We start from the raw sequence: 22,688 nt of genomic DNA on the forward strand, positions 1-22,688 counted from the left end.
TATAATCAGGGTAATTAACCTAATTTTCAACACACATATTGAAGCAACTGGCATTTATTCTACATTCTCCTCACTAAGGCATCACTACGTACTTAAAGTTGTGCTGACATTTACGTGAAATACACATTTATCAATTTTTCATAGGAAATCTCCTCTTGCAATTAACTACAACATCTACTTCTGCTTACATATTAGATGTCAATGCTTACTACACATTCATATAACAAATATAAAGCATCTTTTACACAAAATGTCAAATGTGCTTTCATCAGTGTTCTCATAACAGTAACCCTCGGGGAGAGTGGGCCACTGCAGCAGAACTGTAATTTATGGTCCTTACCCAGGACAGAAACATAAAATTCTTGATTTTTCATTTCCTGTTTAATTACTTCCCACCCCCCTTAATCATATTATAATAGATCCTTAAGTATAATGTGAGTAAAGACCTCTGGTCCTGAAAGCAAATGAAATGATGGTGAGGGTGGCACAGAAATACAGTTATTAAAAACTGGTTAAACAGGGATCCTCCTAGCATTTCAGATTGGCGAAAGAAGCAATCAAAGGCTGTTGCTGACAGGAACAGATTGTATGATAAAAAACAATAAAAGGCATTGAAATAAAATTTGTTGTAAGTCTTCCGTGGATCAGTGAGTACTTACAAATTAAAAATCCATGACTGACTCTTTTCATGGTCTCTCCTCTCTTTGGTTAGTCATATGTCTTTCCAGGATACACACTGGATATGGGTGGCTGCAGAGATGTGGTAACATCTTATTTAAGTTCTAGTATGCATTGTTAGGCCACTTTTTGTCGTGAGATTTTGTTTGGTTTTTGTTTTTTTTCTTTTTTTCCACTGGTGTTATGTTTCTAGAGCTGTGGTTTGTTTCTTTTGTGCAGTTCTTTGCCCTGGGAAAACCAACAGAGTAAAGATTATACATGGAACCAATTGGAAACTTCCTTGATCAAAATCTGTTCTTTAGATGAGCGTTTATTATTACCGTCATGCCCTAAATCCACCTGCTTGAGTAAAAAAAAAAAAACATTTAAAATAATCAGCCTATGTTATGTTTACAGGATACGACATTTTGTTTTTCTGTTTTTGTTTTTAATGCATCTATTTCTCTAAACACCATGGCTAGCACACAGGGGCTCAGAAAATAAAGAATGTTAACATAATGCAACCAAGAAAAGTAAGAAGGCCAACTGCTGGCATGTTGGACTAAAATTATTGAACTCGGAGGGCACATATTGTATGGAGCACTGGGTGTGGTGCATAAACAATGAATTTTGGAACACTGAAAAAAAATAAAATTTTAAACAAATTATTGAGCTCAGCTCTCAGCTAAAGTTCTCTTTATCAACAGTGTTTTTGCTGGTAGTTTCGTGATTCCCATGATTTCCTGCAGCTATGATACTGTGAGTGTGGCATCCATGTGGCATCCCCGACCTGCTCTCTGAGCAGTGTAACAGAAAGATGGTTAGGGCACCAAGCCTCTAGAGCCAGTGAGTAGGCTTTTGTCTTTGGAGAGTGCTCTAAAAGAGGTTTTTTTTCCAAATTCATAATATCCATGGTCAAATTAGGACAGCCGTCTCAAACTCAAAAAATATTCTTCTGGGAGATTTGCCAAATCAAATCCTGTCATCCAAATTATAAAGCTGGAGCAATCTTAGAAATCATCCAGTCCAAGCCCTTCCTTTATAGATGAGATAATCAGAACCTGTAGAGGTTAAGTGGCTTGCTGCTGATCACACAGATAGGTCAAAACCAGAAAGGTTCTAGGTCGTTCTGATCCAAGAAACAGTTAAACAAAATGTTCTAAGTAGAGAATAATGTGTTTTACTTTTTTGCCTTATTAGTTTTTTTACATCTATTCAGAGGACAAAATAGATATATATAAGCCAATGATAATCTAAATCACTATTTTAAAAACTCACTTTTAAAGCTCACTCATTTTTACAAAATATTTATTTATTTGTTTGTTTATAAAAGATTTGATGTATTTATTTGTCAGAGAGAGAGAACAGAAGCAGGGAGAGCTGAAGGCAGAGGGAGAGCAGGATCCCCACTAAGCAGGGAGCCCAGTGTGGGACTTGATTCCAGAACTCTGGGATCGCACATGACCTAAGCTCAGTTTAACCACTGAGCCACCCAGGCATCCCAACAAAATCACTATTTAAAAAACAACCTGGGTGCCTAGTGGCTCAGTTGGTTAAGCGACTGCCCTTGACTCAGGTCATGATTCTGGAGGGTCCTGGAATCAAGTTCTGCATTGGGCAACCTGCTCAGCAGGGAGCCTGCTTCTCTCTCTCCTTCTGCCCTCCCCTCTGCTTGTACTCTCCCTCTCTCTCCCTCTCTGTCAAATAAATAAATAAAATCTTTTTTAAAAAATTAAAATTATAAAACAATAAAAAACAATTCAAGATACAATAGAAGATTTTTCACAAGGCACTACATAAATAATTTCCAAAGGAACTGAGTAAGCAGTTTTAGAAGACATTATTTTGGTAGCAAATGCATAAAATGTATTAAGACTTAAAATATTCAAATAATTTTAAGGCTAGAGGAGCTTTAACAACAAAAAGAATATTTAGAGGCCTTCGCTATAGGCAATCAAGCCAGTGACCTGCAGTTTAAAAATAACCACAGAAACCAAGTTTGAGGGGATTATGCCCTGACCCAAAGTGGGGGGTGGGGGGGTGGCCTTGAAAAGAAGGTCTCTGAGAAATTCCAGTCAATTCATCAAGTAGCATAACGAGATGGTGAATAATAAGCTTCTTTATCTAGTCCATCATTATGTTTAATTTTTGGACTTCGAGAATGGTTGAAAATACTGTATTTCTTCAATGCCAACATGCTTAATTATTTCTCCCTAATTGGAGCTCAAATTCAGAGAGTTATTTGAAGATTATTCATCATCCAAATTACACGTTTTTTTTTTCTTTTCAGTATTTCAGAATTCATTGCTTATGCACCACACCCACTGCTCCATGCAATACGTGCCCTCCATAATTAACCCACCACCAGGCTCATCCAACACTCCACCCTCCTCCCCTCCAAAACCATCAGTTTGTTTCTCAGAGTCCACAGTCTCTCATGGTTCATCTCCCCCTCTGGTTTCCCCCAACTCATTTCTCCTTTCTATCTCCCCCATATCCTCCGTGTTATTTTTTATGTTCCACAAATAAGCAAACTCACATGATAATTGACTCTCTCCGCTTGACTTATTTCACTCAGCATAATCTCTTCCAGTTCTGTCCATGTTGATACAAAAGTTGGGGATTCATCCTTTCTGATGGAGACATAATACTCCATTGTATATATGGACCATATCTTCTTTATCCATTCGTCCATTGAAGGGCATCTTGGTTCTTTCCACAGTTTGGCAACTGTGGCCATTGCTGCTATGAACATTGGGGTACAGATGGCCCTCTTTTCACTACATCTGTATCTTTGGGGCAAATACCCAGTAGTGCAATTGCAGGGTCATAGGGAAGCCCTATTTTTAATTTCTTAAAGAATCTCCACACTGGTTTCCAAAGTGGCTGCACCAACTTGCATTCCCACCAGCAATGTAAGAGGGGTTTCTCTTTCTCCACATCCTCTCCAACACATGTTGTTTACTGTTTTTTTCATTTTGGACATTCTAACTGGTGTAAAGTGGTATCTCAATGTGGTTTTGATTTGAATCTCCCTGATGGCTAGTAATGATGAACAAATGTCTGTTAGCCATTGTACATCTTCTTTGGAGAAATGTCTGTTCATGTCTTCTGTCCATTTTTTGACACGATTATCTGTTTTGTGTGTTTTGAGTTTGAGGAGTTCTTTTTTTTTTTTTTTAAGATTTTATTTATTTATTTGTAAGAGAGAGAGAGAATGAGAGCGAGCACAGGCAGACAGAGTGGAAGGCAGAGTCAGAGGGAGAAGCAGGCTCCCTGCGGAGCAAGTAGCCCGATGTGGGACTCGATCCCAGTACACTGGGATCATGACCTGAGCCGAAGGCAGCTGCTTAACCAACTGAGCCACCCAGGCGTCCCAGAGTTTGAGGAGTTCTTTATAGATCTTGGATATCAACCCTTTGTCTGTACTGTCATTTGTGAATATCTTCTCCCATTCCGTGGGTTGCCTCTTTGTTTTGTTGACTCTTTCCTTTGCTGTGCAGAAGTGTTTGATCTTGTTGAAGTCCCAAAAGTTCATTTTGCTTTTGTTTCCTTTGCCTTTGGAGACATATCTTGAAAGAAGTTGCTGTGGTTGATGTCAAAGTGGTTACTACCTATGTTCTCCTTTAGGATTCTGATGGATTCCTGCCTCACGTTGAGGTCTTTTATCCATTTCAAGTTTATTTTTGTGTATGGTGTAAGAAAATGGTTGAGTTTCATTCTTCTACATATAGGTATCCAATTTTCCCAGCACCATTTATTGAAGAGACTGTCTTGGGGCACCTGGGTGGCTCAGTGGGTTAAAGCCTCTGCCTTCGGCTCAGGTCATGATCCCAGAGCCCTGGGATCAAGCCCCACTATGGGCTCTCTGCTCACCAGGGAGCCTGCTTTCCTCCTTCTCTCTCTGCCTGCCTCTCTGCCTATTTGTGATCTCTATCTGTCAAATAAGTAGTAAATTTAAAAAAAATCTAAAAAAAAAAAAAAAAAAAAGAGAGAGACTGTCTTTTTTTCACTGTATATTTTTTTCCCGCTTTGTCAAAGATTATTTGACCATAAAGTTGAGGGTCCATTTCTGCACTTTCTACTCTGTTCCACTGGTCTATGTGTCTGTTTTTGTGCCAGTACCATGCTGTCTTGGTGATCACAGCCTTGTAGTAAAGCTTAAAATCAGGCAACATGATGCTCCCAGTTTTGTTTTTCTTTTCCAACAGTTCCTTAGCAATTCGGGGTCTCTTCTGGTTCCATACAAATTTTAGGATTATTTGTTCCAGCTCTTTGAAAAATGCCAGTGGAATTTCGATCAGAATGGCATTGAAAGTATAGATTGCTCTAGGCAGTATAGACACTTTAACAATGTTTATTCTCCCGATCCATGAGCATGAATGAAATTGAAGAAGATACATTGTAACTTTTTTTTCTTCAGAAGTTTGTACCATTTTCAAGACATCCACACATTTCTCTAAATTAAGTGGAAGAGATAGTATGCTAAATAAATGAACATGATTTTAGGCAATGAAACATAGGCTGGAGAGAGATCAAGTGAATTCAATAGAAAAGAAATTCCCTGACCTGTGTTCCTTTGAAGGTCGTAGTAGGAAAAGATTCACTATAGATACATTCCTGTCAAGTATTTTTAACAAATATGATGCTGCACAGGGCTCATATCATCTTTCGAGTTAGCCCTAAGAACATAGTGACATAGGCTATTAGGTTTTAGGGGTAAATTTGAACAGCAACATGTCGGTATTTGCTCACATGGTTGCCCTAACTCAGTGGATGACTTCTTGGAGCTTCAATGAGCCATTCCACAAGTTGGAAAGTTAACCCTGAGAGTATATAAGCACTATGTTAGTAATCAGTAAGTGGGGGCTAGGGCTTATTTCTGGAAGGCTCTAATGACTTATATGATACAAAAAATATTTAATAGGATTCATTTTCCCTGTATATAAAAGTGTCAAAAAAACCTCTTCAGGTTGATAAATAGCTGCTTCTCTCAGCCATTCTATAGCTCCTCACACATCCTTCAGTAATTTCTTTCCCTTTGGACCCTCTACTCAAAGGAGTAGTGCCTTGCACATGGCCCAGCTGCAGCTTTACATAATAGATTGTCAGGTATTCTGAATAATACTGAGTAGAAGCTGCTGAAGCCATACAGAGAACACAGAGGACTTAGTTGTGAACAATAAAATTCCTAAAAGGGTCTTTCCAGGGGAAAGCGAAGATGGGAGAGAAGAGTTGAAGAGAAAGGGAATGCAACTTGAGACTGTGTGATATGGAAAGCTGCCCAGGGGCTAGAATGGGGCATTTAATAGGAAGGTGGGGATGTAGGAGAGTAGAGCGGGTCCTTCAATGACTGTGAGAAGTGGCCCGGCATGCCAAAGGCAAGAGTCACCTACATTTCCTTCTATAAGCACTTCCATTCCTGAATAATCCCAACTCAAGAGTTTCTATGAAAATTCATGTTAAAAGGGGTCTAACAAATACATGAAAAGGAAAATTGGTCTTTTTTTAAAAACTTATACTCTTGACTTGGTCATCACCATATTTTCCATTATTTCCCTTCAAGTTGAATTTGTTATGAAGGTATGGAAACAACCAAATGTACTTCTTGATTAAAACTGTACAATCAGGGACGCCTGAGTGGCTCAGTTGGTTGGACGACTGCCTTCGGCTCAGGTCATGATCCCGGAGTCCTGGGATCGAGTCCCGCTTAGGGCTCCCAGCTCCACGGGGAGTCTGCTTCTCTCTCTGACGTTCTCCTCACTCATGTTCTCTCTCACTGTCTCTCTCTCAAATAAATAAATAAAAATCTTAAAAAAAAAAAAAACTGTACAATCATGTGTGATGGGCAGGGACTATCCATGGCTTTGGGAAACAGGCTACTCTTATCCCTTCTTACTAGTTCCAATCATTCTTTCTTTTAAGGTGACATCATCCAGTCTCTTCTGTCACCAGGGAGATATAACGGGTAGAAGCATGTTATAAGCCATTAAATTTAGATATAATGTTGGTTCTGGTCCATAATCCCTTATCCACAACACTTATAATTTAAAAGAAAACTAAAAAATTCTTTAACCTATTTGGCAGCAAAATCTGACCTATGGGGGAGAAGAGTTCACTCTCCCATGTGGAGGAATTCTAAATAATTTAGATACTCTACCCCTGTGGGAGAAGAGCATAATTCCCCATTTCTTAACTGTGGGTCATGCATAGTAACTTTCTTTCAGAAAGTACAGAATGAAAAGGGAAGAAAAAGTGTAACTTTATACTGGGAAATCTAACAAACACTACAAGAGCCAGGTGAAGAAGGTCAACATTAACAGCAGTAAGTCATGTTAATAGTATGTACCCTTCAGATGTGATAAGAATGGCACTCTTATTTCTGTGGTCTTTCTCCCCAAAATCCATAGCCGCAGTCTCATCTTCAAGAGTCAGACAATCCCAACTGAAATGCAGTCTACAAAATACCTGAGCAGTACTCCTCAAACCATAAGGCTATGAAAAACAAGGAAAGTCTGAGAAACTATCACAGCCAGCAAGAGCTAATGAAGACATAAGTAACGGTTAAATGCAACGGAATGGCCTTGATGGACTCCAGGAACAGAAAGAGGACATTAGGTAAAAATTTTAAAAATCTGCACATGAAAAAGTGCTCCACATCACTCGGCATCAGGGAAATACAAATCAAAACCACAGTGAGATATCACCTCACACCAGTCAGAATGGCTAAAATTAACCAGTCAGGAAACAACAGATGTTGGTGAGGATGCAGAGAAAGAGGAACCCTCCTACACTGTTGGTGGGAATGCAAGCTGGTGCAACCACTCTGGAAAACAGTATGGAGGTTCTTCAAAAAGTTGAAAATAGAACTACCCTATGACCCAGCAATTGCACTACTGGGTATTTACCCTAAAGATACAAATGTAGTGATCCGAAGGGGCACATGCACCCGAATGTTTATAGCAGCAATGTCCACAATAGCCAAACTATGGAAAGAACCTAGATGCCCATCAACAGATGAATGGATAAAGAAGATGTGGTGTGTATATATATATATATATATATATATATATATATATGGAATACTATGCAGCCATCAAAAACCCATTTGCAACAATGTGGATGGAACTAGAGGGTATTATGGTGAGCAAAATCAGTCAATTAGAGAAAGACAAATATCACATGATCTCTCTGATATGAGAAATTTGAGAGGCAGGGCAGGGGGTTGTGGGGGATAGGGAAGGAAAAAATGAAACAAGATGGGATCAGGAGGGAGACAAATCATAAGAGACTCTTAATCTCACAAAACAAACTGAGGGTTGCTGGGGGTTTGGGGGTTGCGGATAGGGTGATTGGGTCATGGACACTGGGGAGTATATGTGCTATGGTGAGTGCTGTGAAATGTGTAAGCCTGATGATTCGCAGACCTGTACCCTTGGGGCAAATAATACACTATATGTTAATAAAAATAAAAAGATTATTCACCACAAAAATTTAAGAAAATTTGAATAAATTATGAACTTCAGTTAATAATAATGTATAATAATATTAGTAACAATAAAACTATGTTATTAGGAATTGACAAATGGGCCAGAGCAAGGTAAGATGATAACAATATGGAAAACTGGCTACAGGGGAACTTTGCAATCTTTCTGTAAATTTAAAACTATTCTAAAACACAGAAATTTATTTTTAAAAATAGCCTGGATTAACATGGGACTATGCATGTTCTTTACTTATCATACGTATTTACTCAACAGGTATTGATAGCAAAATAGTAATGAATTCAATAGTGTGCCCCTGCCTCAAATATTCCAGGTGTAATGTAATATATGATTTATGTATATACCTCTAAAATCCAAAAAAGTTCTTAATTCTAGAAACATCTGGGTCAAAGTTTTCAGATAAGAGACCACATACTGAAATACTATTAGCGCTAATAATGGAATTAGTAATGCATTTCAGTTGTGTTGTGGCTTTAGCAAACATTTTCAGGTTAGTCTGAATCTCTAGTCAAAGATTTAAATTAGTGATAAGAAATTATGTTTATTTCATACAATTATATTTATATAATAATCTAATTATACCCTTAAAATCTATAAGATATGAATTCTTTTTTTAAAAATTTTTTATTTTTTATAAACATATATTTTTATCCCCAGGGTATAAGATATGAATTCTTACACAAATTTTTGAAGGGCTAAAATGAGCTCAGAAAGGTCAAATTGTTTGCAAGTTATATGACCAAGGGTCAGATATAAGGAACCCTCCCCTGACATTTTCAGGACTCAGTGTAAGAGTACAGACGAAAGTTCCCCAGCCCACTGCTCCATCCTCTCTTTCTTCCCACTCTGCCCCCACCCATCAGGGTCCATTCCAGGAAAGGTTTGATTGCCCAGCCAGCTGGTATCAGGCCCAGCAATCCCTGGAATTGTGTTCCCAGTTGCCTGGGCAAGGAATCCGCAGTTCTAGAGCACAGGCACAGAGGTTTTAGGTGAGCAGGTGTTCTTGGCCACTCAGATTTGTCTCTCTAGGAAGGAGGGCTATGACCATCAGGTCAGAGTGAAGCCTTCAAAATGGGAATCTAGGGCTGGCTCCAAACTCCAGATCTAAGGGTTGTTAGGCTGGTTTTTAAACTCACATTTTCCTGACTCAAATGTTCATGTTCTTGCTACTATAATGTGTTGCCAAGGAAAAAATATACCGAAGGACCATGATATCAACTTAACTGATTTCTGAAACACATTGTACTTGTGTTTCAAGTATCAAGGAGTATCAAAAAAGCATGTCTTAAGGTCTAATATTTATATATAATACTAGAAAGACAGACTAGTTACAAGACACTCTGGTAATTCAAATTTCTAAGAAAAAAAATGAAATTCTAGATCTCTAAATCACAGAACTTTGATCTTTAAATACATTCATCAACAACTTTCTGTGTATCCTGGCAGCCTGTTTGGGGGCTGGCTTCTGTCTAAGGGGCACAGGTTCTAATGGGAGCAAATTATTTCTCCCTACCAATGGGAAAGGGGAGAGACAGCACAAACACTTTCCTTCCAAATTCAGAAGTCCCTTCTCTACAAAATAGTCTTTTAATATGAAAACAGCTGATTTTACACAGATTTTTTTGCACTTGCCAGTTTCTCCGCTGAGTGTGTGTTATGTGGATGGTGAAGAGATATAATTAAAAGCTAGAGACATGGAAAACTCTGGCAATTTAGATTGCACTGTCCTTTCCCAGTATTCACAGGAAGCATTTACTGTCCTTTCCCAGTATTCAAAGGGGAAATATTCTCTCTTCACCTCCTTGGGTTGGCTCTGTACTTGTGTCTACCAGATGTGTTGGCAATGTAGATTCTGTCTCCCAACCAGATAGCTTCTTGAAAGCAAGGGCTGTCAGTCTTCATCTCTGGGAGTCCCCACAAGCACAGGTACACTGCTCCCTTCCCAGAAATACTCCCATCTCCTGATAGAGACTAAGTGCCAGCTGGGAGGCCAGCAAGACTGGGAAAGTGCCACCAGCATAGGCACTCACTGGGTCGCCATCTGCCTGGGATCTAAGCTTTAAATGGTTGACCTTCCCTAGGCCACCAGTTCCTCTTTCTGCTCTTTTTATATCCTGAGTGAACAAATTTATGCCAGTAAAGGCAAATAACATTTCCAATCATTGTGTCCAACTGAGGAGGCATATCTGCCCCTACTGACTTGTTGACATCTTACCTCTATTATTTTGGATGGCTTGCTTACAACAAACAGTCTTTTCTGAGCCTTACACATAAACAAAGCCCTAGAACAAGTTAAAAGGCTTTCCCTCCCTCCTGGGACTGTTAGGAGAGCTCTGTGTTTCTTTACTCAGCTGTCCCTACACTCTACAAAAGGTCACCAGAATGCTAAAAGAGGCTGCTTGTCTTGCAAAGTCTCAGAAAAGGAGAACGTTATCTAGGACCCTCAAGAGCTTGAAGGCTGAGTATGGAAGTTTCTCCAGTCTTTACTGCCTTTAGGCCTTTAGAGCCTACCTTTTATCAAAGTTTTTTTTTTTTTTTTTTTTCCTCAATGTTGATCAATTAAGACTTAACCCTCAGTGAAGGAGGCATTTATTCTGTTTGTAGACCTGACATTTTACTCAGTGCCCTGCACAAAGAACGACACCACCTTTGACTGAAGCCATCTAAATGTTTCCTGGATCCTGATCACAGGATTCTACATAAACCCTACACACGCAGTTCCCTCTGCCTGGAGTTTTCAGGCATCTCCTTCCCCAACTCCTACCAAACAGCACAACTGACTCTTTCTCATTCATTAATTCTCCTTTCCTGAACGGTCATCCTTGTTGAGCTATCTAAATAGGATCTCTACAACTGCCACCTCCCCCCATTATCCTTTAAGAACACAGTTTCATAATTCTGTATTTTTTTCATTTACTAGCATAACCAGGTTAAAGGAACCTGAAGCAGTATGGCGTGATCCGAAAGCAATTTATCCTCTTCCACTTCTGCTCCTTTAGATCTGCTCAACTTCGTCTGTTCTTCCCTGTCACTACATGAAAATATCCCACCAATCCCAAAACAAATCCTTGTCACTTCCCAGTCATAAACAAATAGTCCCTTTTCTTGGGTGATTTTCTTGGGTGATCAAGACTCCAGACTTGAAATAATCCACAATATCTCCCCTCTGCCAGCTTAGATCTGCTTTAGTCTGAGAAGCTTATCAGGGGAGGCAGCCTAGTCAGCTTTTCTCACTTCACTTCTTCCCGTCTCAGGCCCTCCCAGATTAGGGCAGGGGATGGAGGAGAGGAGGGGAAGACAGATCTAATTTGTCAGATACGGCTGTAATCTGGGGTTGGTGCCTCCGCACTTGGCAGACCCAAGCTTCCAGAACCTGCTGTTTCTGGGATTTTCAGAGACTCTCATCATAGTAGATGTCTTACCCACAGCTGCCTCACTAAGCAAGGCTCCTTCTGGTTGGTCCCTTAAAAATTTCTCCCTCATTCTCATTTAGCTGTTCCATTGCAGTCATGTCTTTTTTCCAGAATCCCCTCAATCCTATGGTCCTCCTTGTCAAGTTATGTTCAACATGACCCAGTCTGCTCTTTTCTGAGTCACTTCTTATCAGTGAACTTTAAAAGTGCTGGCCAATCCCAGTGCATCCATCTCGTCTCTGCTGCCCTATCATAGCCCACTGCTACCCCTACTCGCTAGCCTCTGCCTTAAAATGCCTCAGATATCAGTCCTGAAGTCCCCCCAAATCCAGGAAACACAAAATAGTACTCTCTCTGAGTGGTTCCCTAGAAGCCTCATCCCAACTAGGTCTGAGTGAGGGGCATACAGGGCTCCTTCCTGAAGTGAAGAGAACTATAAAGCACAGTGACAACTCTCCTCAAAGAAACCCAATCAGTACTTGAAACTCCAAGTACACCAAGCCTTCTCTTCAATGCCCTGAAGGTGGATGATGGGTTCAGGCTAGCAAAACCAGTTCTGAGGTACCCTGTTTGCAAATCCCGAAGAGGTAGTCTAGCACTTCAATTTAAAAAGCCAAGGAACTTAACACCTACTGCTTTGTTCTTTGGTGCCTCAGCCGAAACTGAGACAGAAATATCCTGTTTCTCTTGTTTGTGGTCAGTCTCCCCCATTAAGCTATAAACTCCAGAGAGGGAGGGACCTTAGCTGTTTTATTCATCGATGTATCAGCACAGTCTAGCAGCATGCCTTGTGTAGCTTCCGGGTGGGTGCTTAATACATGTTTCTTGAAATAATGAATATAGAATAAAATGAAGATGGTAATGATACAAATATCATTTTACAGAAAAATCAAAAAAGTTAAAGAGACTTTCATATTAATCAGTAAAATATTTGATCTTGAAATAAAATATTTGATCTTGTGATTCCCTACCTTGAAAGAACCTCCTGAAAGACCTTAGTCTTAATCTTAGACTACAGTTTTCATTTTAAGCCAAAAAGTGCCTGAGGCACAGACAACAAATGCTTACACAAGAGTTAACAGATTGGATGCCGGCTGATGATGCTAATATCAATTCTTTGTCTAGACATGCAATGCCAGTTCTGCTGACACATTCTTCCAGAGCTTTTCTGCAGGATGTGAAACTGGCCTCTGGGTCAGTGATATTCAGAAATAAGCCCGAACTCTGCAGAGAAAATGCTTCAAAGGGACTCGGACCCACCCCCCCAGACTCTGACCTGATAAAGTTTACCAAGCTCTCTTCTACAAGGGCAGGTGGAAAAATAGGGAGGCACCACTATATTTTATGGAGGCTGATACCAGGCTCTTCTTGTCACTTGGCAAAAGGGTGGGAGGTGACGAAGAAGCTGAAAAAGCAAATTCCCTAAGTTTCATTCCATGGTAAGCCAACCAAGTGCATGCGGATGAGAGTGTATACAAGGATTCTACCAAAATAGCCTAGCCAACACCTCCCCACGCAATGATTTCTTCTATCCATCAGTAGGTAGGAGGAGGTGGTTTAGAGTTTGGCCTCCAGCTCTGGGAAGAATGGAAAGCAGGGTTGGGGAGAAAAGAGAGCCTGGCCTTACAAGTTTGTGCCTGCTTTGCACACTCAGCCTCCTCTCAGTCAAGCTTCTCTCTGCAATTCCCTTCTGAGCTCTTCACCAGAGCTGACGACAGACAGAAGATTCCAGATGCCAAGTCAGAACCCGAAGAAACTGTCTCACATAGAAATTGCATTTAAAAAGAAATCTTCAAAACAATGGGAATTTTGGTTAAATTAAGACTCACCTAAGGAAGATTAGGAAGCTAACACAAATATAACAGTGACAAAATTCTGCACTAGAAGTTTAGACCTTAGGAAACATCTATGTTGATGCCTCATATTTTACAAGTGAAGACTCTGAGGTTCTTGAGAGGTTAAGTGATATGACCAAGGTCACACAGCTTTCAATGGAACCTGTTTCTTCCCACTGTAGTGCCCTGCCCTTTCCAATACATTATGTAGCCTTCTGTGTATAATAACCAAGCCCTTCTTCACTCATACCAGGTAGAGTAGGAGATTGCAACTACACTTCTGAAATGGATCAGATAATTTAAATAGTCTCCAATGTAACTGTACCTCATGCTGTTGTGCTAGCAAATATTAAAATAAGATGGTATCTTTGGCTCCAGAAATTTAACTTCAGAGTTACACAAGTTGCTTTGGCTTGAGCATTTAAACTAAAGTTGAGTCCTAACTCTGACCCTGACTCACCAGGATGCTTTGGACTAGTCACAAGATTGTCTCAGTTTCTTCATCTGTTCAGTGGGAAGAGTAATGCTGATCTGTCACTTGTTAATTTAAGGAAGCTGCTCGTCTAGTAGCTACTAAATAATTATGTGTATGTGCTTGTGGTGGTGGGGGGGATCCTATAAAGGATTCTAAGTATGGACTGAGACCATATAATGAAGGCATCAATATATATATATAACTCAGATGCTTTCTAATAACTGTGACATATAGAATTTTAGTTTGCCCAACTAAGACAGGAGAGTGCTACCAGTCTAACATGTTTCTACAAAGAACCACCTCATCATCATATTGTTTCACAATATCAGAGATGTTAATTAAGCCTGTAGAATTTAAGAAACAAAATTGAAATGAAAATTTGCCTCAAAGCTACTTAGACTGAACATAAAGCATATTCTAAAGGTTTTATCTGCCAAATAAGGTCTTTCCATCAGCAGAGGAAAATAGGAATTGCTTTCCCATGACCAAAGAGTCATTATGTGCCTGGGAATCCTGTTCACCAGTATCAATTTTTGTGAAAGCACCAAAAAAAAAAAAAAAAAAAAAAAAAAAAAAAAATTCCAGCCCAAAGTAGGCAACAGCAGTACAAGAGAATATAGTGAATAAATTAAATCTAAATTGTGCTTTGTTTCGCACTGACAATATTCTGTACCATGTTCTCTATCTACCACTTAGCTAACAGTGGATCTTACATGGATGAGATAAAAATAAATTTCATTCCTTTATTTTCAAAAATGCTCAAAGTCCTGATACTACCTCATTGCCAATGGACAAAATCTGTCTAGTCTCCAGCAGCATAAATAATCACTTTAACAATTACCTTCTATGCTTGGCAAAATCAGCAAAGGAAAAGAGATAGTATCTTATTTAACTAATCCTTTTTAAAAAAATATTTAATTAATTTATTTGACAGAGAAAGAGAGCACAAGCAGGGGGAACGGCAGGTGGAGGGAGAGGGAGAAGCAGGCTCTCTGTCAAGTGGGGAGCCTGATATGGAGATCAATCCCAGGACCCGATGTGGGATCAATCCTGGGAGCCATCCCAGGACCCTGGGATGACGACCTGAGCCAAATGTAGATGCGTAACCAACTGAGCTTCCTAGGTACTCAGTTATTTAATTAATCCTTAACAGAACAACCAAAATCGCTTGATAACAAGGGTTTACTCAATTATTTGTAACAGACAAAAAAGGTTTCACAACAGATTTTTCTTTTGAGATACCAATGTTATTAGGTACTCTGTTTAATGCCACCCAGAAAATTAGGATGAAAACAAACAAACAAAAAACTACTCAGAGAAGAAAATAAATATTTTGAAAGTAATAACAACATTTGAATAATTACAAGCAGATGTATATATATGGGTTTGAGGACTCACAGGATTCTTTCTACTTCCTGTTCGACCTAATCAAAGAATATGGGACACTGAAGTTAGTTAGATGCTATAGCAGAGATAGTTAGGGCTTACTATGCCTGTCCTCCTACATTTCCCAGCTTCCTTTTCACTTAGGTCGAGGTCACGCACCAATGGGTGCACGTTCAGACCAACGGACTCTGAGAAGAGGTAACGTGCGTCACTTCTAGGCTGGGGAAGTTAAGAGCCGGTGTGCCTTGTTTATTTCTCTTTTCCCTTCCCTGCCTCAGCAACAATGAGCACTACATGTTCCAAATACTGTAGCACCTGCAGAGGAATGTTACTGACTCATATTGAGCTTTACATAAATAAGAATAAACTTTTGTTATGTTAAGGTAAGGGGATTTCAGGGGTTGATGTTGTGGCTCTAGGATCAATAACCCTGACAAACATAAATGCCCTATGTTAACATGTTCATGATGTCCTGAAACTTAAATCTATACTACTGACACCAGGCTTTGAAAAACACCACTAGAGGAAAAACAATAGATTTCCTTCTTTTTTCTTTTTCTTCTTGCTCTTTCTGGCCCTGCACAGTCAAAGGCAGTGGTTCTCAAAGTGTGGTTCCCAAGACCATTAGCATCAGTATCGTCTGGGAGTTTCTTAGAAATTCTAATTTCCAGACCCTCCCCCAAGCCCACTTAATCAGAGCCTCCGGGAGTGCAGCCCAGCAATCTGGTTTTAACACACCCTCCAGTAATTCCAATGAACACTTAAGTTTGACAACCAATGGCCAAAGGTAACCTTCCCCTGAGTCCACTTGAATGTGATCATCACGCAGCTAATTTTCCCCTTTATAGAATATGCATTTAGGAGACCTAATGCTGAATTTCCTAGGCTTTTTATGCCTCTCTTTTTTTCAAGCATCAGCTTTTATATTGATTAGCTAATAAACAGATTTACTATCATAGATTAAAGATAACTGTAAAATCTTTGTCACAGCCTCCACTGAGAAGTGGTCTTATTTCCTCACCCCCCCCCCCTTGAATATAAGTTGGGCCTGTGACTGCTCTGACCAATAGAATGCAAGGGAAGTGAAGCTGTGCAACTTTCAGGCTGGGCTTTAAGGGGACTGGCAGCTTCCACTTCCTGCCTCTTGAAACCTAACAGCCATGCTACAGGGAAGCTTAAGCAGCCATAGGAAGAAGCATAGGAGGTCTTGAGGAATCAAGACACCTAGCAGACAGTCCCTGCTGAGTTCACTGAGGATGGTCAGCATCAATGGTCCACTACCAAAGTATGCCATCTTGATGCTCAGGACCAGGTAGGTGCCAAGATGGCTACATCCCCAAGTGACCTCATGTGAATCAGAAGGACTCAGCTGAACCTAATTAGCCCAGAGAATGAGGAGATATGATAAAATCAATGTTGTTTTAATCCACCAAATTTGGGGGAAGAGGAAAGTTATGTAGCAATAAAGAATCAAAACGTTCAGTTTCAATGTTTTTGAAAAGTACTATCAGAGTCAAATTTCAACAGGATCTGTTTAACCAAAATTCTGTCTTGAACAAACCAACTCCTTGGCTCCCCATAATGCCATTTTCCTAATATTTCCTTCTCTTTTAGCTTAGCTCCAATAATAGCCATAAGTAGTCTCCTCATCCTCAATTCTGAAAGCTAGCAATAATTTCTCTACTAACTACCCAAGAGGTTTCAAATGGAAATCTGAGTCTTTTGTCTCCCATAGCCTCAACTATCAAGAAAAAAGAAAAGGAAATAGAAGCCGTAGGCTTATAGCCTCATCAGAGGATTTCAATAAAGTTTAGTCGGGGGAGAAGTCAGACTTTGTAACCCAAATAAAAATTTTCCTTTCCACATTCACCCCAAATGTAGTAATCAAATAAGATTAGAACCTGGTTACCAGAAAGTGTAAAGCTACAAAAATCCTAGTTTTGAATTTCTTGTTGAAAGAGACACTTGCAAAATGAAGGAAAACGAATATTAAGCACTCATATCTAACTGATGGCTAAAAACAGGATCAACTGGTTGAATTTTATAGGTACCTAACAGAATTTAGGAATGAATGATTTAAAGCTTCGAGTCAAAAACTAACCATTTAAAGTATAAGTACATCCCCAGAAGCTGTAAGTAACAAAGGACCAATCTTGCAAAGAAATTGCACCCAAAAAACGATGCGGGGCAGTAAGCCCTTAGACAGTAAGCAGCCTATTTTTGGTTCTCTATCCTCATGATCCCACACGATGTTTGACATATAGAAAATGTCCAGTATGTGTTTATGAATGAATGAATGAATGAGAGTCACGGCAAAGGAAGGAAGCAAAAAAGAACAAAGTGAGAGGAAGGAGTGCTAGGAAGACATTTCACATATAAATCCCACCAGGAGCAGACACCACTGAATTTTTCAAAGGTGTTTCTCAACTTCAGAGTTCTAATACATAAGCAACTGGAATATAAACCTTGGTCAGCACACGTAAAGAGCAGTAGCCAAACAGGCCCTGCAGCTTTGAGCTCCTCAAGACAAGTCAGGCCCAGGCAGAGGAGCAACAAGGTTTACAGCACCTTAAAAGGACTTAAAGAAAGAGAAGTTCTCATACCCCTTCTGGCCAGTCCCTCACATCTTTAAGAGAAAGGAATTGGTAATCATGTCATAATAAGAGGAGTTACCTGCAATTAAGAGGAAGTCAATTCTATATGTAAAGAAGCCTCTCTCTACCCGGAAACTTCTAATACACCGAAATTCCTGATGCTGACATTCAAACATTAAAATTTCCACTAGGAGGGACAAATTTTCACATAGGGCGATAGTCATGTGCTAACAGTCATGGTTGATGTTTGCTGGCTATTAAAATACCTGTAAGTTTTGTTCTAACTTCTTTTCACTATCTAATTTTATATAAGCAAATTATTTAAGTTATTGTTTATTTTCTTACTCTAATCCTCAAAGGTCATCCTATCAAGTATATGTATATAAGTAAACAGCCCCCAATATGCTTGCTCACCTAATATTTTCCTAATACCTTCAGAAATACAAATGAGTTTCAATTCACCAATAAGCAACAATTTAAAAATAATCTTTCGATAAGTCAAACTCAAAATCGTTCTGTTTTCCGACAGTATCCAAACCAAGGTCCACAAACACTTTAGGTTATATATATTTGCCACATTTCACAATACATAAAATCAAAAAGTCAAATTGTGGGCCTGCGGGCACCCGGGTGGCTCAGTTGGTTAGGCAACTGCCTTCAGTTCAGCTCAGGTCCTGATCCTAGAGTCTCAGGATTGAGTCCCACATCGGGTTCCCTGCTCAGCAGGGAGTCTGCTTCTCCTTCTGACCTCTCCCCTCTCTTGTTCTCTCTCATTCTTTCTCTCTCTCAAATAAATAAAACCTTTAAAAAAAATTGTGGACCTGCAAGAAAATGTTTCTTACTAGCTAGTCCAAATCATTTCACAGATAGAAAAACTCTGAGGTCTATAGAACTGAAGTAACTTAACCTTGTTAGAGTAAGAGGCTGCCAAAGCACCACTGTTGATGGACAGATTCATCCATTCAGTAGTCATGCACTGAGCAGGTAGCTGGGGCTAGGCACTCTACCTACCCTTGGAGTACAAGGATGAAAATGAAGTCACTCTGTTATTCTCTTACACATATTACCTATCTATACATCCAATTATTTCCTTTGGTATGCATTGAATTGCATTATTTTCATTTACAGCAATTTACCTTTAAATCATGATGATATCTTTATTTGCACATGGGGCAAATCACATTATGGAAATTCAGACTCTGTAATGTTGACTGATATTCCCAAGTGACTCAGTGGCACCAGAGTGTCAAACTTCAGGGTCTCTACTTAATTCAAATGAATCACAATGTCTCTCAGAAATAGATCTCCTTTTGGATGTCTGATTGGATTGGAGTAGGTAATAATACAGTAACCAGCAAGCAGCAAGAGCCAATTAGTACAAGCCTCATGAAGGTGTTTCGATGTGCTTCATTTTGAAAGAGGAATGAGAGGTTGCCAAATTTCAGACAAGTCATGTTTGCTCCTGTACTTGAACTGAATGATACAAAATTTTCTTGAGTAAATTTTTAATCTTTTCCTGGCTGCAACTCTACCACATCTCTTCCCATGTCAATGCATTAAAGGATATGCAGTCGAAAGCTCGCTTTGGGCTTCAGGAGAAGAAAATAAATTCAATGACAAGTAAAAACAGGAAGTGCCATCCTAGGATAATTTAACAATCACAGTTTTTGAAATCTGTTAAGAAACTCAAATTCCCACAGTCCGCTCAGAGAAAAATACTATCTCTTTGCTTAATCTGGCTTTTATGCTGTATCTGTAAAACATGGAGTAAACTGATCTGGCAATTTTATGCTCAATTTAGTCAGTGTAAACAATGACGTGCACAATTCAAGTTTCAAAACATAATATGATATAGCCAATTGGGGTGTTTACATTGACCAAATTAACTAGATTATTGCTAAATCATTTCCCTTTGTTCTTTGTGAGTATTCTTCTAAACATGGGAATTTATGAGATGTACCTGTAGTCACAGAGGGGACAAACATTTAATTATTCAAGTGGTTAAATTTTGAATGTACACCCCCTCCAAAAAATAACTTAGCTTTGGGGCGCCTGGGTGGCTAAATCGTTAAGCGTCTGCCTTCTGCTTGGGTCGAGATCCCAGGGTTCTGGGATCGAGCCCCACATCAGGCTCTCTGCTCAGCGGGGAGCCTACTTCCTCCTCTCTCTCTACCTGCCTCTCTGCCTACTTGTGATCTCTGTCTGTTAAATAAATAAATAAAATCTTAAAAAAAAAAAAAAAAAGCAACTCAGCTTACAAATTGCCCTGATGCCCGTGGCAATTACTCTCTTACACAGCCTTCTAACATGAGTACACACAGCCCCCTGGCCCTGCCTAATGTGGCCAAAACCACATGCACCCAGGTCACGGGCTGTAAGAGAACAGAACTCATCTAATACAAGCCACTGCCTCCTTTAATAACTAGAATTCATCTGCACAAACTGCTTGGCCTCTCAGGAGGGCACAGAATAAATCAACAATATCAAAATACAACAAGACTATCCATAGCTGTAGAGATGCAAGCTTTGGCAAGATCAAACATTTTTAAGAACATCTGGTTAGGCAGTCTGGGTTGCAGGTTGGGTAGCTGCTATTGCTTCTTCAGGTAAATCAGTTTATACTCTACCTGGGAATGGATAAAGAGCAGTACTCTTCCTGTTTCACATTAATCAAATCGCCTTTTCTGGAGAAAAAGATGAACTCTATACTGGTAGCCACATAGACGCTATTGTGATGTGTCTATGTTATTGGAATGGAGAGTGGGTCTAATTGAAGAATCTTAACCATTTCTATGCAGCGATGGAGATTCAGTTGCTAGATCTTCAACCTTTTTAAGAGCAGCCAGAGGGGTGCCTGGGTGGCTCAGTGGGTTAAGCCGCTGCCTTCAGCTCAGGTCATGATCTCAGGGTCCTGGGATCGAGTCCCGCGTCGGGCTTCCCCTCTCTCTGCCTGCCTCTCTGCCTACTGTGCCTACTACCTATTGCCTACTGTGATCTCTCTCTGTCAAATAAATAAATAAAATCTTAAAAAAAAAAAAAAAAGAGCAGCCAGAAATTCAAATTTTTATTATAAATTCTACTGATTTATTTTCACTTCAAGAGACCAAACAAACAGGTCTGTACTTAGTTTGGCCCAATGACCACTGGTTCAAGGTCTCTTATATACACAGGGATGTTCATTTATTTCATATTTAATCTACTGAATATATACTTATCTGATGATTCTTATATATTTATGATTATCTCAGTATTAGTTTTTTTTTATATAAAAATTGTTCATTTACTCTAAAGGGCAACACAGACAAAATGCCATATAAACCCAAAGGAAGCGATGCGGCAAGGAGATACTGTTGGACTTTGGATCTGAGGCTCAAAAGCAACAAAATTCAAAGTTCTGAGAAGAAAGAGGCAAAAGGCAGGAGGGAAGCTGGCTGGAGGCTCAGAATAGTTCTCCCTAAACTGTGTGAAGCATGCCTATATCTGCAAGGAAAGGAAACAAATTCCTCAGGGCTCATCAAAGTATGAAATTCATAATTTTATAGCAGTTGAAATACTGACATGAATATTAAAATAAAAGCAAGTTTTGCATAACAATCAAAAATACACAAGACTGAAGGAAGAGACCCTGTATGAGAAACCGGGCCATCCCAGTGGCAGAGATGGAAAAGGTTACCCGCCCCACTCTCCCCACGTGACTAGTAATTATACATGGCAATGTTTGATTTGCAAAAATGTTGTAAACAAGTTCTTGCCAAACCAATCCCTTTCCTCTAATGGTGGCACATGGTGACTGTGTATAAAGGTGTGAATTTCTTGGCTTGTGCTCAAACCCTCTTCTTGTAGCCCACTTTGTTTTGGCCGTAAATTGTGTGAGCCTCTGTTTGGGCTGAGTCCTGGATATTTGGTTAATTTAAAAGTTCCTGTATTCCTAACAAGATCTGCTTAATTGTGATGGCTGGCCTCCAGTCCCTTTCCTCCTCAAGGATGGACAGGCCCACTGTGCCCAATGGGTACATATTTGGGTGAAACAGTAGTGGCTAAAATTGGCATTTTGGGGGTGAGGATGGATAGTGGTCCCTGAAAAGCATCCACAGTCTAAACAAGTCTCTTTCCCATGGTGTCTCTTCCTTGCCTGGAATGGCATATTTTCAGGTCATGAGGTTCATCCTGCTTCCAGGATTTTTTGTTGGGACAGCCACCAAGCCAAATGGTGGTCCTTTCTCCAGGCAGAGTCAGCTGAGGGAGATATCTGACAAATTCAATGTCCCCCGGGCAGCTGTGGCCAGGCAAGCAAGGCAAGTGAGGAGGACAAGGCTGGTGAGGCTGACAAGCCTGGCAGTGGAGGCCATACTCCCTTTGTCTTGGGACTTCCCTCTGCAGCCTGCCCCCACATGGCTCAGGTTATCCCAATATTGGTTTAATTCTACATAACTTTCTTGAGTCAACTGGCTATATAGTCCCACCTATGGGACTATAGAAGACACCTATGAATAGGCTAACATTTCTTACATCAAAAAGACACAGTGGAGAAAAATCGGGAAGATATGTTGTAATAGAGGAGTGTATTCAGGATAAATGGGGTGAATTTAGGAGGTTAAGGATGGCAGATGAAGTTGAAAAGACCAGCTAGCAAAGGCCTTATATGCCATGGTGATATGGAAACCAGCAGCTACTGTGTACTAAACACATAAAATGCAGCAAACCCTGCGCTTGTACTCTGCATACATGACCCAGTTTAATTCTCATTCCATCCTTTAAGAGGAAGGGACTATTATTATCTGCATTTCACAGATGAGGAAACTAAAGTTTAGAATGTTCAAGTA

General features: G+C 39.8%; 1 pseudogene; it reads right to left on the reverse strand.

Annotated features, from left to right (window-relative positions):
- Nucleotides 1-21,635: 21,635 nt before the first annotated feature.
- Nucleotides 21,636-22,214, reverse strand: LOC106003540 (annotated as a pseudogene).
- Nucleotides 22,215-22,688: the final 474 nt, after the last annotated feature.

The sequence above is a fragment of the Mustela putorius genome, unplaced genomic scaffold (assembly GCF_011764305.1).
Source record: "Mustela putorius furo isolate JIRA1106 unplaced genomic scaffold, ASM1176430v1.1 tig00537350_pilon_pilon_pilon, whole genome shotgun sequence".
Classification (NCBI taxonomy): Eukaryota; Metazoa; Chordata; class Mammalia; order Carnivora; family Mustelidae; genus Mustela; species Mustela putorius.